Source organism: Centroberyx affinis, unplaced genomic scaffold (genome assembly GCF_046629955.1).
Source record: "Centroberyx affinis isolate AG114_WGS23_722 - 3 ecotype Tasmania unplaced genomic scaffold, CSIRO-AGI_Caff_v1 ptg002631l_1, whole genome shotgun sequence".
Classification (NCBI taxonomy): domain Eukaryota; kingdom Metazoa; phylum Chordata; class Actinopteri; order Beryciformes; family Berycidae; genus Centroberyx; species Centroberyx affinis.
The window spans coordinates 111650-124713 of record NW_027280825.1 but is presented as its reverse complement, the minus strand read 5'-3'; positions in this window follow the sequence as shown (position 1 = coordinate 124713).

Sequence of the window (13064 nt, the reverse complement as noted above, 5' to 3'; positions counted from 1 at the left end):
TCAGGGTCCGTCGGTGCACTTTGCGGCGATGCGGATGAAACTTCCTACAGCACAGGTCGGTTCTGAAACGAAGTATCGTAAACATCTGTCATTTTAAACGTCACAGACACGAACTAATATGCAAAGCCATTCTGTTTATGTTCCTTTTCTCTCGGTCCCGGTGTCTCAGATGGGAGAGGTTGCCGTAAATAGAGGGAGAATGAGGATCGCTTACATTCGTCGAGGTGTAACTATACAGCGGTGAATAGAAGTAAGATAAGAATAGGCGTCCATGATTCTCATCGGTCCGTGATAAGTATGATTGAGCGATGAAAAGCGTAGACACTTGATTACTGAAAATATTTTGATTGGCGACACAGGATGTCTGCTGCTTCTGTCTAACTGCTATTTCTGGGAAGGCATTTGCAATGAGAGTACATATCCATGGTGGAGGGAAACGTCCATCCGGTTTGATTGGGCACACAGTGAAATGGGTCTGATATATTTTCTACCGGCACTCGTACAAAATGGAACCGTAACCCAAGGAAATGACAGAGGATGAGGGAAATATTTTACTTCTTCCATCATATTTGTGGTAATCATTTCTGAGAGATAACGGGAAGACTGACACCATCATGACACATTTAACAATATGCAATTTGACCTGTTGGATGCCAATTAAGGCAGCTTAATTGCATTTGGCATGACGGATCTCTATCAGCACCTGTTTATTACTGTTATGTGGGCATGTTTGCACGACATGATTCACGTTTTCCCTCGGATTCTGTTCTTGATATGTCCTCTTTACTCCTTAGATAAACCTATATTTATACAAGTTTGGATTTTTAGTTTTTGTCAAAACCTGAAATGTGCTCCATTCTCTTAAATTTATTTATGATGTACTGTAAATACGATCAGAAAAAAACAACAACTCCCACCACGTTGAAGCACATGGGGCAAAAACTGTATTTATTAAGTAAATGTTTCTTTATGATTTTGAATTATAGCTGCAATCAAATCCAGTCTGACTGCTTGTATATTGAGTGTGATTTTGACTGATACAAATTCTAAAAGAAGACAAAATAAACAAAATCTTTTTGCAGAGATGGCTCACGATGTTTGGGGTTTTCTTTACAAATACTTCACATAATTGAAACAAAGTATGATACAAATGATTAATAATAACTTTTATTTGTATAGCACCTTTCATACACAACATGCAGCTCAAAGTGTTTTACATCAATAGAAGGCAGATAAAAGACAGATAAAAAGATAAAATTCATATAAAAGAACAAGCAAAATGCATTGCATTAAAAGAATCAAATCAAGTAAAATAGAAAGATATTTTTACCCCCTTAAAGGAAACACAGAATCAAGCGGCCTTACTTCTTGGTATTGAGTAGTCACTCTCACATTGGTGACACTGTCAACCATGAAGTGTGCCTTACCTCTCCAAAGATAATCACAATTTAACAGACTTTTTGATTAGATTAGATTAGATTAGGAAATCACATTTTCCATGAGGAAAAAGTCCAACAGAACCTCCAAAGATGAAAAAAAAAAAAAAAACTGCTACGATTTTCCATTACAGCTTTTTGGTGGTGATTCAGTTTGATGGTTTGATGAATTTCAGACCTATACTTTTTTTTTTTTTTTTTAGCAGAAAGCACACTAAATTTGCCCAGGTTATGTGTGGCCGTTATGGCAAATAAAGAACCCTGATGGAAATCGATACGGCAGAATCTCCAATTAAGCCGGGAGATTTGTGGGTGTGGAGAGGTCAGAGATGAGGCCTGGCCTTCTCTGCAGCCTGATAGATGTTTACTGTTTGCTTTAGCCGCCTCAGTCTCCTCCGCTGCGGGACTCTCCCCCGGGCCTCTGCCTCGCCTATTACCGCCGTATTAAAACCCTTTAATCCCGCTAGTTATTCTTCACTCCGGCACTTCTGTAGTCCCGTCTTCTCCGGCGGGTTTCCCACTCACCGTCGAGGAGGCCGACGTAAGCCTGGGCCCTGTTGGGGCGGAAACGGGTTGCTGGGAAACCGCCAAAGCAGCACTAACTGGTTTCCATCGACAGAAAGGCGAGATGGGAAGGTTCAGAGATTAGACCCATATATTGGTTCACCGCTATTGTCCTTTTATCCACCTCTGGATATGATGGATATGGGTTTAATTGAAGAGTTTTAGTGTCCCATGATAGTCTAAATACTGTTTCAAACGATTTTCTACCCTGACAAGCATAGAAATGTGGGTGAAACACTGAATACTTGATCTTTTTTTTTTTATTTTGGCATGAAAATGGTAACATATTAAGATGTAGAATTTTATATTGTCACAAAATATTGGCGATTTGCCTTCAAAAACCTGTATTGGTCAAACAGTTTGTATCTTTTATTGAACATCAATACATATCTGTGGGCTAATAAAAGACAATAAGACAGAACTTAAAGTAAGACATAAAACTAAACAGCAAACTGTATCACTGACACAGTTCATACACATTTATCTTAGATGAGAGATTTCTGAACAAGCATCTCATTGGCTCTCTTGCTGACCCTTCACCTCTGACCCCGGCTCCAGGACTCGCTCACCAGTGAACCAGTCGGTTAAAGATATTGAATATCTGCACAAAAAATTGGCTATCAGCTGCTTCAACACAAAATAACTGATTGATTTCACACAGCAGACATTGGCATAAGGCTAGAACAGGTTTGGGAAATCAGGTTTTGAGAGAGTTATCGTTCTTGTCTTGTGAACTTAAGTGAACTTAAGAACTTAAGTACTTTTGCCTAAGGCGTGTTGTTCTCTTCTTAAATCTGTATTTATGCAATGATTGGTGTCAACGATTGGTTGTTCTAACTGGATTAACTTGGAAAAGCGTTTCCTGAAAGTGATATAAGATCAATCTTTCTACACACACACACACACACACTTTCCTCCCTCCTCCTTGTAGGCTTTCTTCAGTCAGAAGTAGCAGTGCATGTCTAATGGGGGCTCCATGAGGTTAAAGTCTGCATTCATTTATTTTTCGACCTTTTTCCCTGTGGCTCTCCATTCATGTACATACACCCAGGACATCGCATTGACAAATCATTTACAGATGCTTTTCCTTTCAATTCAACCAAACTTGCCCAGTAAGCGTGCAGTAGCTGCCCGGTCTCACAATATTCCGTGAAATGAGCACGATGTCTTAAAAATGCAATAACGTGCACAAAAAGTGAGAGAGAAATATGTGTTCCTGTATTTGTGGGGGAGACACAACCAGTAACAGGCAGTAGTTTTCCACTAGGAGGGAAGTTTTCATTTTCAGACAAAGTTTTTCTTGTTTAAAGCAATATTCCACTTAGTTTAAACATGGGGGTTATTCAGCACTTGACCGCCATGAAAACCAGAATATAAACTAATCACCAAGATCAGATGCAGCTGGACGAGTTTGTAGCGTTCAGATTTTCACTTCCCATTCATTTGAATGAGGCCACAGATATCGCTTTTAAGACAATAAAGCATCCTAGGTCCCTAGTCATTTTGCATTTCTAATCTTGGTTTACACTAAAATTAGTATTTAAAAATAAAAGTAGATCCGGTCTCCCAAACAGAAACTATCTCTCCTAAATGGTATCCCTCCACTGTGTTCTCTTCTATCAATAAAAATGCTATTTGGAGAAATTATGTTCTAAAACGTTGGACCCACAGTCAGTTGAAAATCACAGCAGCAGGATCTGTTGTTGAATCTGTTCACCAACGTGTTAAATGTAAGTTTTCAGGTTATTTTCATGGCCTCATTCATATGAATGGGAAGTAAAAATCTGGGGCCGGATTCACCAATGTGTTCTTAAGATAGATCTTAAGAAATGAAGAAGTCTCATTTCTTACGAATTTCTTTCATTTTCCTACTTAAGAACTTCTCAAAATAGGGCCTGAATTAATTCTGGTTAATAAACTTTAGGCTTACTGCCATTGAGGTTAGGAGACAAGGCTAGGAGGCTAGGAGACAAGGCTAGGAGGCAACCCAAAGTGCTTCCATCTACAAAACAATTGGGGAAAAACCTATTTAGAGCAACTAGAGCAAAGATTGAAACATTGGTTGCTGTTGGTAACTGTAAAATTTGCAGCTTATTTCCAACAGACATGAGACAGAGGCCTACCTGGCCCTACACTAAATAAAGCTTTACAATAAATGTTCATCTTAATGTTAGGTGTAGGGGAACCTATGAAGACTTTGAACTATAACCTACTTGTCTAAAATGTGTTTAAATATATGATATTAGAGGCTTACCTTTTCACTGTAGGAGTTTTAAGACAGGTGAAGGGCCGTCTTAAAGTTAAGAAAAAGAGAACTTTCATTTCAAGAATACCATTTATTCCTAAGTTTTTCCTTAGGAAGAAACATAAGAAGAAAGTTAAGAAAATATATAAGAACTGTTTTTGAGAATAGCATTTTTTCCTATTTTTTTTCTTAAGACTAAAGTTAAGAAAATGATGGCACTTGAGAAGATTTTTTTTCTTAAGAGGGTTTTGTGAATCCGGCCCCTGAATGCTACAAACTCGTCCAGCTGCATCAGATCTTGGTTTATATTCTGGTTTTCATGGTGGTCCAGTGCCAAATAACCTCCATGTTAAAACTAAGTGGAATATTGCTTTAACCATGACCGAAACCTCAACCCTAATCTTACCAAAAGTTCTTTTACTTGCCTAAAGCTAACTGTTAGCTCACCTTTTTCATGTAACAAACACAAAGGAAAATGTCGTATCATGGGGGGGAACGTAATCTTCACTGATGCTTTTACATCAGTGAGGTTGGACTCTGCAGTTGCTCAGTGCCAGGTGATAGCCAAACAGAAGGTGAACATTTTGGTGGCGTCGCCCCCTGCAGAAAGACGAGGAAACACACATGCGGATTGGCTAATCTTGTGCTGTTAACGGCCCGGGCTTTGGAGCATGCCCAGTGTGGAAACCTGAGCTCCTCGTTGTAGTGGAGCCCAGACAGGTGAGCGGCCCGCTGTCGCCCACGAAGAATGTTCCGGTAGGACACACACACACACACACACACACACACACACACACACACTCCCACATTCTCTCTCTCTCTCTCTCACGCACAAACTCCCACATTCCTGCACTCGGCATATACAGTTTATTTATGTTATGTTAACCGAACCAGTCTAATCTTTATTATTATATTATATTATTATCCTATTGTATATCGCTGCACTTTTCCAAAAGCAGAGCTAAATAAAACTTTGTGAAAACAAAACGGTTAAAATGAGGAATATGAAAACAGCCTAAATATAATGATATGTAGATATAGCTACTGTACGATCCTGCATTAATAAACAGAAAATGTAATTCTAAAACTTCAATGTAAAAGTATTTAGTGTAAAAGATCGCAATGGAGAAATAGGGGAATTTCTAAAAGTGGAAAATCTACGATCAAACTGGTTTGATAATAATAGCTTGATTATATAGATTATTATAAATGAAATGTGTAGAGTTGATAGGGACAAATTAATAATGTTCTTTGAGTGTAATAAGACTATCAGTATAACTGGAGCACATTCGACTTGGTCCACACACATTGAACAAACTGCGTCACACAGATTTAAGGGCGGATAAAGATTTCTACACACACTAAAAAGGACATTTTGCACAGCTTTGCACACTGAAAATACACGGTGCATGGAAAGGCCATGTGTCTGAGATGCCAGATTTTTTTTGAGTCGACTGTCCGTCAGCATTAATATCTGCCCTATCCAGATACCTGCGCCTCAGCTGTGGAAACGCAGCACGTCTGTGATATTGATCCCTGAAAAGCGGACGACAGACCTCGCTGTTAGTTTTTAGGATTATCTCGATTCCGGTCCAGATATCCGGAGTCTAGATATTTCCCCCGTCCCATTTGAGATCTGTGTCCATATGCTCAAATGCCAGAAAATGTCACTGCGATCAACGCGGTGGAGCCTGATGTGCCGGGCTGAGAAAAAAGGTTACAAAACACAAACACAGCAATGTTGACGCGAACACGAACGCATCAGAGGATACGGGACACGTACAGTATGTGCATGTGTCTGGCTGCTGGGTGTGAACACAGCGCTCTACACTATAGGCTAGATTTTATTTCCACTGTCCACACCACTGGCAGAAAAACAGCACATTAATATAATTATCTAACTCTTTATGAGATAAATAACTTTTTTAAAAGCAATAATCCTAGAGATCCTCGTCTTTTTTGGATTTGGTGACATTTTATCCTTTGGCTCTCCTAACCTGAAAGTATGTCGGTAACACTTTACAATAAGGGTCACTAAGTTAAGTGTGTTAAGTGTTAGTTAATGCTTAATAAGCTACAAACTAACTAACTAACTAACTAACTAACCCTTAATTAACAGTTAACTAATGTGTAATTTACTAATGGTGTTCATGTTAACTAAGGTATTCATTTTTACATTATTTAATAGTTTATAAAGATGACTATTAAATAATGTATGAATTAATACCTTAGTTAACATGAACACCATTAGTAAATGATTACCAGACACATTAGTTAACTGTTAATTAAGGGTTAGTTAATGCTTATTAAGCATTAACTAACCCATAACTTAGTGACCCTTATTGTAAAGTGTTACCAATAACTTTTTAAAAGCAGTAATCCTAGAGATCCTCATGTTTTTTGGATTTGGTGACATTTTATCCTTTGGTTCCCTTTCTAACCTGAAAGTACATCATTCAAAATAACTGCCAAACGTAAACAATAACACACTGAATCTTTGTTTCAATTACAAAAAACTACATTTAAGGAACTTTTGTTTCAGTGTGTCTGACATGTTCCTTAGAGTGGTAATCCTTGAGCTTCTTTTCTTCTTCTTCGTGTTTTTTTTTTGTTTTTTTTTTGTTTTGTCTCCGTCTTTGTTGCTAAGCGTTCATTGCTGTAAGGCCTTTAGCGCCGGGGGCTTGAAATACCCGAGCTCTAATCGCTATTGATCCTGGCTGGATGATGTCTAGGGGTGACGGATCACTATCTTGCTACACTGGCACCAGCACAACCAGCGTCACAGATCACAATCTTGCTACATTCTCTGGGCTTGTTACCTCCGCCAAGGAGGTTATGTTGTTTGTTTGTTTGTCTGTTTGTTTGTCTGTCAGCAGGATTACAGAAAAACTACTGGCCCGATTTTCATGAAACTTGGTGGAAGGGTGTAGCATGGGCCAAGGAAGAACCCATTAAATTTTGGAGCGGATCCGGATCCGACTCATGAACAAGCAATAATAGCACAAACCTTCTAGTTCATACTTTGAGGATGTGTTGTTTTGACTAGAGGATGAAGCACAACGTACACCTAGTCATTGGAGTAAGTAACGCCATGGTGAGTTATGATAGATGGTATGGGCTAATGGGAGGTGAAAATATTTGCTAGCTAACTAATAGGGACGGGACGATATATCGAAAATTCAATATATCGCGATACGAAAATGTGACGATACGTATCGCGGGGGGAAAAAATGAATCGCGATATTAGCGCCATTTTATTCTGCTGTAGTAATCCCAAATGATTAGTTGCACTTTGTAATGACATTTTTAAATAGTTGTTTACATCGGCAATAGAATTAGCAAAACAGACGTTTACTAATATGAAAAGTCTCCGATTATTACGTATTGCGAACACTTTTATAAGGTCGTTCTAGAGGAATGGGAGAGAGTGTCCATCCATCCTTTACTATCTCCACCCCCCCCCTCCACCTCCACCTCTACACACACACACACACATTCAACCACACTACAAGACCTTGTGTGGCAGTGTGTTGCCTCATCTCATACTCGCACATACCTCGGTGAAGGGGGGGTCGGGGGTGGGGCGGTGGGTGGGTGGGGTGGGGGGGTTCTAATGCTCTTTTTACAGTCCCATTAATCCCTCTGTTCGCGATTTCACGCACAGCCTGGGCCTCGGTGTTATTTTCACAACCTTTCGCCACTAATTCCTGTGAATCCTGAAACGGAACACCTTCCTCTTTCCTCCTCCTCCTCCTCCTCCTCCTCCTCCTCCTCCTGCCGCATGTGTCTCCTTCTGTTTTCTCCGGGGCAAAGACAGCTTTATCTCTTATTCCTCTCATCAAAGTCGGGGCTAAAAGGCGGGGAGAGCCGAATGAAAAAACCCCGAATTTTTTTTTTTTTTTTTTTTTACGAGGCCTGGAGGAGAGAGAGAGAGAGAGAGAGAGGGGGGCCCGGGCTGTGCGGGGTCGGGGGACGGGGGGACCGCAGACACAGAGGAGGATTGGGGAATGTTTACACTGGAAGGGAGACGAGGCGGTGGATTTCGGCCCCCCCCGGGGCACGCCGCCGGCCATCAAACACGCGCTGACACTTTTGCGATCTCGCCCTCAGATGCCCTCCTCTCGCTCTCCCTGTCTGGATGCCCCCGGGGGCCCGCCATCGGGGGCCCGCCATCGGGAGCACGCACACTGGCATGGCAGCAGTCGCTAACACGCGAACGGTCGGGTGATATCGCTTTGGAAAAAATGTCTCAGCCGTGATCCCAGGCATCAATCACCTTTCAGTTAGGGACGGGATGATGTGTTTTATCTCACGATGCGATTCAACACGCGATACGGGGGGGTTCACAGTTCAATACAGCCACGATACGATGTAATAAATAAAAGTTCAAGGGCAACAAAGTCTGACTGTGCGGAATTCTGTTTATTTCCGAGACACAAATCTTTCCAGCGGTGGCATCGGCTCGCTGGAATGTAAACGACGATTTAAAAATGTCATTACAAATAGCAAATAATATAATTTCATTGGAGAGCTTGTGAAACCGTGATGGTCAAGCAGTCTCATTTGTGATTACCAGTGGTGGAAGAAGTACTCTGATCCTTTACTTAAGTAAAAGTACCAATACAGCAATGTAAAAATGCTCCATTACAAGTAAAAGTCCTGCATGAAAAATCCTACTTAAGTAAAAGTACATAAGTATTAGCAGCAAAATGTAGTTAAAGTATTAAAGTAAAAGTAGTGGTTTGGTCCCTCTGACTGATATTTTATTATATATGACATCATTAGATTATTAATACTGAAGCATCAGTGTGTAAGCAGCATGTTACTGTTGTAGCTGCTGGAGGTGGAGCTAGTTTGAACTACTTATATACAGTTAGCTAGTTTAGTCCAGTGGTTCCCAACCTAGGGTCGGGCCCCTCCAAAGGGTCACCAGATAAATCTGAGGGGTCGTGAGATGATTAATGGGAGAGGAAAGAAGAAAAAACAAAGTTCTGATACACAAATCTGTTTTCAGTTTTCTGACTTTTTCTCTAATCTTTGATTTTTGCTGAAATATTGGATCATTTGAACATTTATTGAAATGAAACCATGTGAGGTTTAGAGGGAAAAATCACTATTTGGTGGAGCTGTTAACAACTCATAGACATCTGAAATGTGACCCCGACTACACACTGCTTTTTGTAAGACGTCAAAAGCCAAAAAGGTTGGAAACCACTGGTTTCATCTTTAACAATGTGTTGTATTTTAAAAGCTTGTTATATTATCCATTGTGTCAAATCTCCACCTGAAAAGTAACTAAAGCTGTCAAATAAATATAGTGGAGTAGAAAGTATAATATTTCCCTCTGAAATGTAGTGGAGTGGAAGTATAAAGTAGCATCAAATGGAAATACTCAAGTAAAGTACAAGTACAGTACTTGAGTAAATGTACTTAGTTACTTTCCACCACTGGTGATTACTACAGCAGAATAAAATGTAGCATTGGAAATTAGAAAATGTTGTGGTTCAGGTCCGATACACACATAATTCTAGCTTTTATGTTGTTGTAGAGCCACTTTGAGTCCACAGTTTGTGTTGATGTGAAGAATAATGTTCAGATAGAGGGACGCTCTTATTACCCAGCCGCTGTCAGCATGCATTATATCAAATACCCACCAACATCAAATCCAGTCAAGAACATAGGGTCTGGGAAAAATATGGAATTTTAAAATGGACACCGTGTAGGAACCCTGCCAATCATCTCACATATTCTGATATTTGTCTCTGTGAAGAACAATCTATGAACACCATTAGTAAATTCCACATTAGTTAACTGTTAATTAAGGGTTAGTTAATGCTTATTAAGCATTAACTAACCCTTAACTTAGTGACCCTTATTGTAAAGTGTTACCAAAAATATTGACTAGCTTTGGTCATAGAGGAACCTCCATCATATCAGATGTGGACCATTCTGACTAGCTGATAACCGATTCCTAATAAAAGTCTGCCTAGTATATCAGTCTAACCTATGTAAGAACATGGAGTGTATGGTTTGACAGCAGTGCAGTTATACATGTGGTTATTATTCTCTATTCTCTCATTGTAGACTAGATCTACACATGCACACTATCGCAACTCTGGCTGCGAGGGCGCGTTTGAACTTAATTTAACATTTGCAATCAAAATTCGTAAAAAGTAATAAAACATTTCCAACGCTAATTGGAATGAGCAAAGCCACAGTGTGTGTGTGTGTTTGTGTGTTGCACGTGTGTGTGTGTGCCCATCCTTCTACCGCTGTCTTTCTTTCTTTCCGTTTGACTGAGGCGGTGGCAAATCACACTCGCACCGTTCAACAATTACCGAGCAAATTACTGGGAAAATACGTTTTTCAAAAACTCATCTTCTCGGGAGATCGTTGGCATGATTGTTTTCTGTCTTAAAGTGGCTCGCTGACCGGTGTTCATGAATGCCGATGCCAAGGTAATGGCGCTGTCTGTGTGTCCCCCCCCCCCCCCCCCCCCGCCAAAAAACAGAAGCTTTTCCTTCCGAAACCTGCGAGCGTTCTCGTCTTTCCGAACATCGACCGCTATCAAACTCAGCCATGATCCGCGGTTAGATAGATTATCCATCTGGCGTTGAATTGGTAGATGGTTTTTAGCTCTTGTGATATTTGGTAGAGACTGCGTTATCGTTTTATTTGTGCGATATTTCCTGCGATATTACCTGCTTTATTGCGTTTTTAACTTCATGTGTTTGCACATCGGGCCGCCTGCCTCTGAGCGCTCGTGAAAGAAACCGGCCCGTACGATTGTGAGTGTGAATGAGTGTGTATAGTGTGTATGGGATCGGGAGCCACAGTGAAGGGGCTCTAAGCCATCTGTCCGGTGTTGGGACCACCATGGCGGAGTGCGTTAACAGCGGGGGGGGGGGGGTGTGTGTGTGTGTGTGTGTGTGCCGCGACAAGTTGTGTGTTTAAGGAGACAATGGTGGGACAAAGGAGGAGCCATCGTGCCTCATGCCTCCCGCTGACCTCTGACCTGCCCATGTACCCATCCCACACTCCCCCCCCACACACACACACACACACATTCAGTCTGCAGCCATGTCTCAGCACATGGCACACCATCAAAAAAAAAATGGCACCATTCACCAGGCGGCAGATTGCTACTGTGAGAGGCCACGTAGGTCCGGACCTTAATGTCCAACCACAACTCCACTTTCTCTCCCCCCCCACACCCACCCACACACACACACACACACACACACCCTTCAGCGTCCTTCTTTAACATACAAATTGCCTGTTTTGTGCGGCTGAATTGGAGATTAATTGCGCACACCATTTGGCGGTGCTCGTTCAAAAAGATCATGGCCCTTTTTTTTTTTTTTTTTTTTTTTTTTGTCACCCTCTCTCTGTGTCTCAGTGATTAAGGTTAGAGATTAGGCGGTGGGGGGGGGGGAGATTACTCTACACTGGCTTCTTTGTGAGGCCGCGGAGAGGCGGGCTGGATTACACTTTAACATCCTCTGAAGCAGGTGGTTCTCATGAGGAGAGGCAAAGCAGCCACTCTTTTTTTTTTTTTTTTTTCGCTTTCTCTCCCTCCCTCCATTAGCGGCACACAATCAGACACACAAACACCTCTCACCGGAATAGATACTTACTAGTAGCATCTGTAAGTAGCAACTGCAAGTAATCCATAGATGTCAGTAATCCATATTTACTCATACAATCTACTTAACATGTGTTGTAATTGTCAAACTATTTTAATTGCTTTTATGGTAAATATTCTATTTTATACTTGTTTTCTCTCCTCCACTTTAGCCCTATGCTGCCTTACAATCCAGTCAACACACAATGTCTGTTTATAGTATTTTGAATCATTCAAATGATATTCATATATCAGCATCTTGTTATGAATGGCCCTTCTGCTTCTTGGCCTGATGTATTATCAGTGGCTGGAATGTGGGAAGGTGTGTGTCTTTAGAAAGGCAAATAGCTTGCTTGCAAGTCAATTAAGGTCCTTAGCAGAGCCTTTCCAGATGTGAGGCCATCTGTTTATCCCGCGTTGGTACATACAAGGTATAAAGAAAGAAAGAGGGGGGGGGGGGAGGTGGGAGGCGAGAGAAAGAGAGTAGAGGATGGAGTAATGGAGGAGAGGCGGAGGTGAAGCTCTGAGCAGAGCCGTGTTTACCGAGCGCAAGGCTGCAGTCCTGCACCTTGTAACCAGCTGTGTGTACATGGCTGGGAGGATGACACACACACACACACACACACATACATTTTACTGTACTTGTGAGGTCCATGGACTACTTCCATTCATTCCCTAACCGTAACCTTTACCCCTAAACTAACCTTGACTGTAATCTTCACTCTCAGCCTAACCTAAGAATACAGATTCCAACCTTAAAAGAATCCAGTGAGCTTTTGGTAGATTGTCCCGTTGGTCCACTTTGCCGTTAAGTAATGAGAACACAGACTCCAGTATCACCCATGGGTCCCCAGTACATCATATAACATACACTGTGTTCAGTTATAGTAGGGAGATTAGCATTATCTAAAGTAAAAGGACAGACCTTGGAGTAATGAAAAAAAATATTCAGGTGAGCAACCTGCTGTAGTCTCCTATGGCAGTGGTTCTCAACGTGGGGTCCGGGGATCACCAGGGGTCCTTGAGGGGGTTCCAGGGGGTCCCCAGCAAATTGATGAATTGTTAAACTTCACCATTATTTAATTTCCAAGAAGTTAACACAATTAGAGAATGTAGAAGAATGACTGTTTTGATCATAGTTTCACTTATTACTCTACCTACAGTACAGATAGTCATGGGATTCTGGACAAAATCA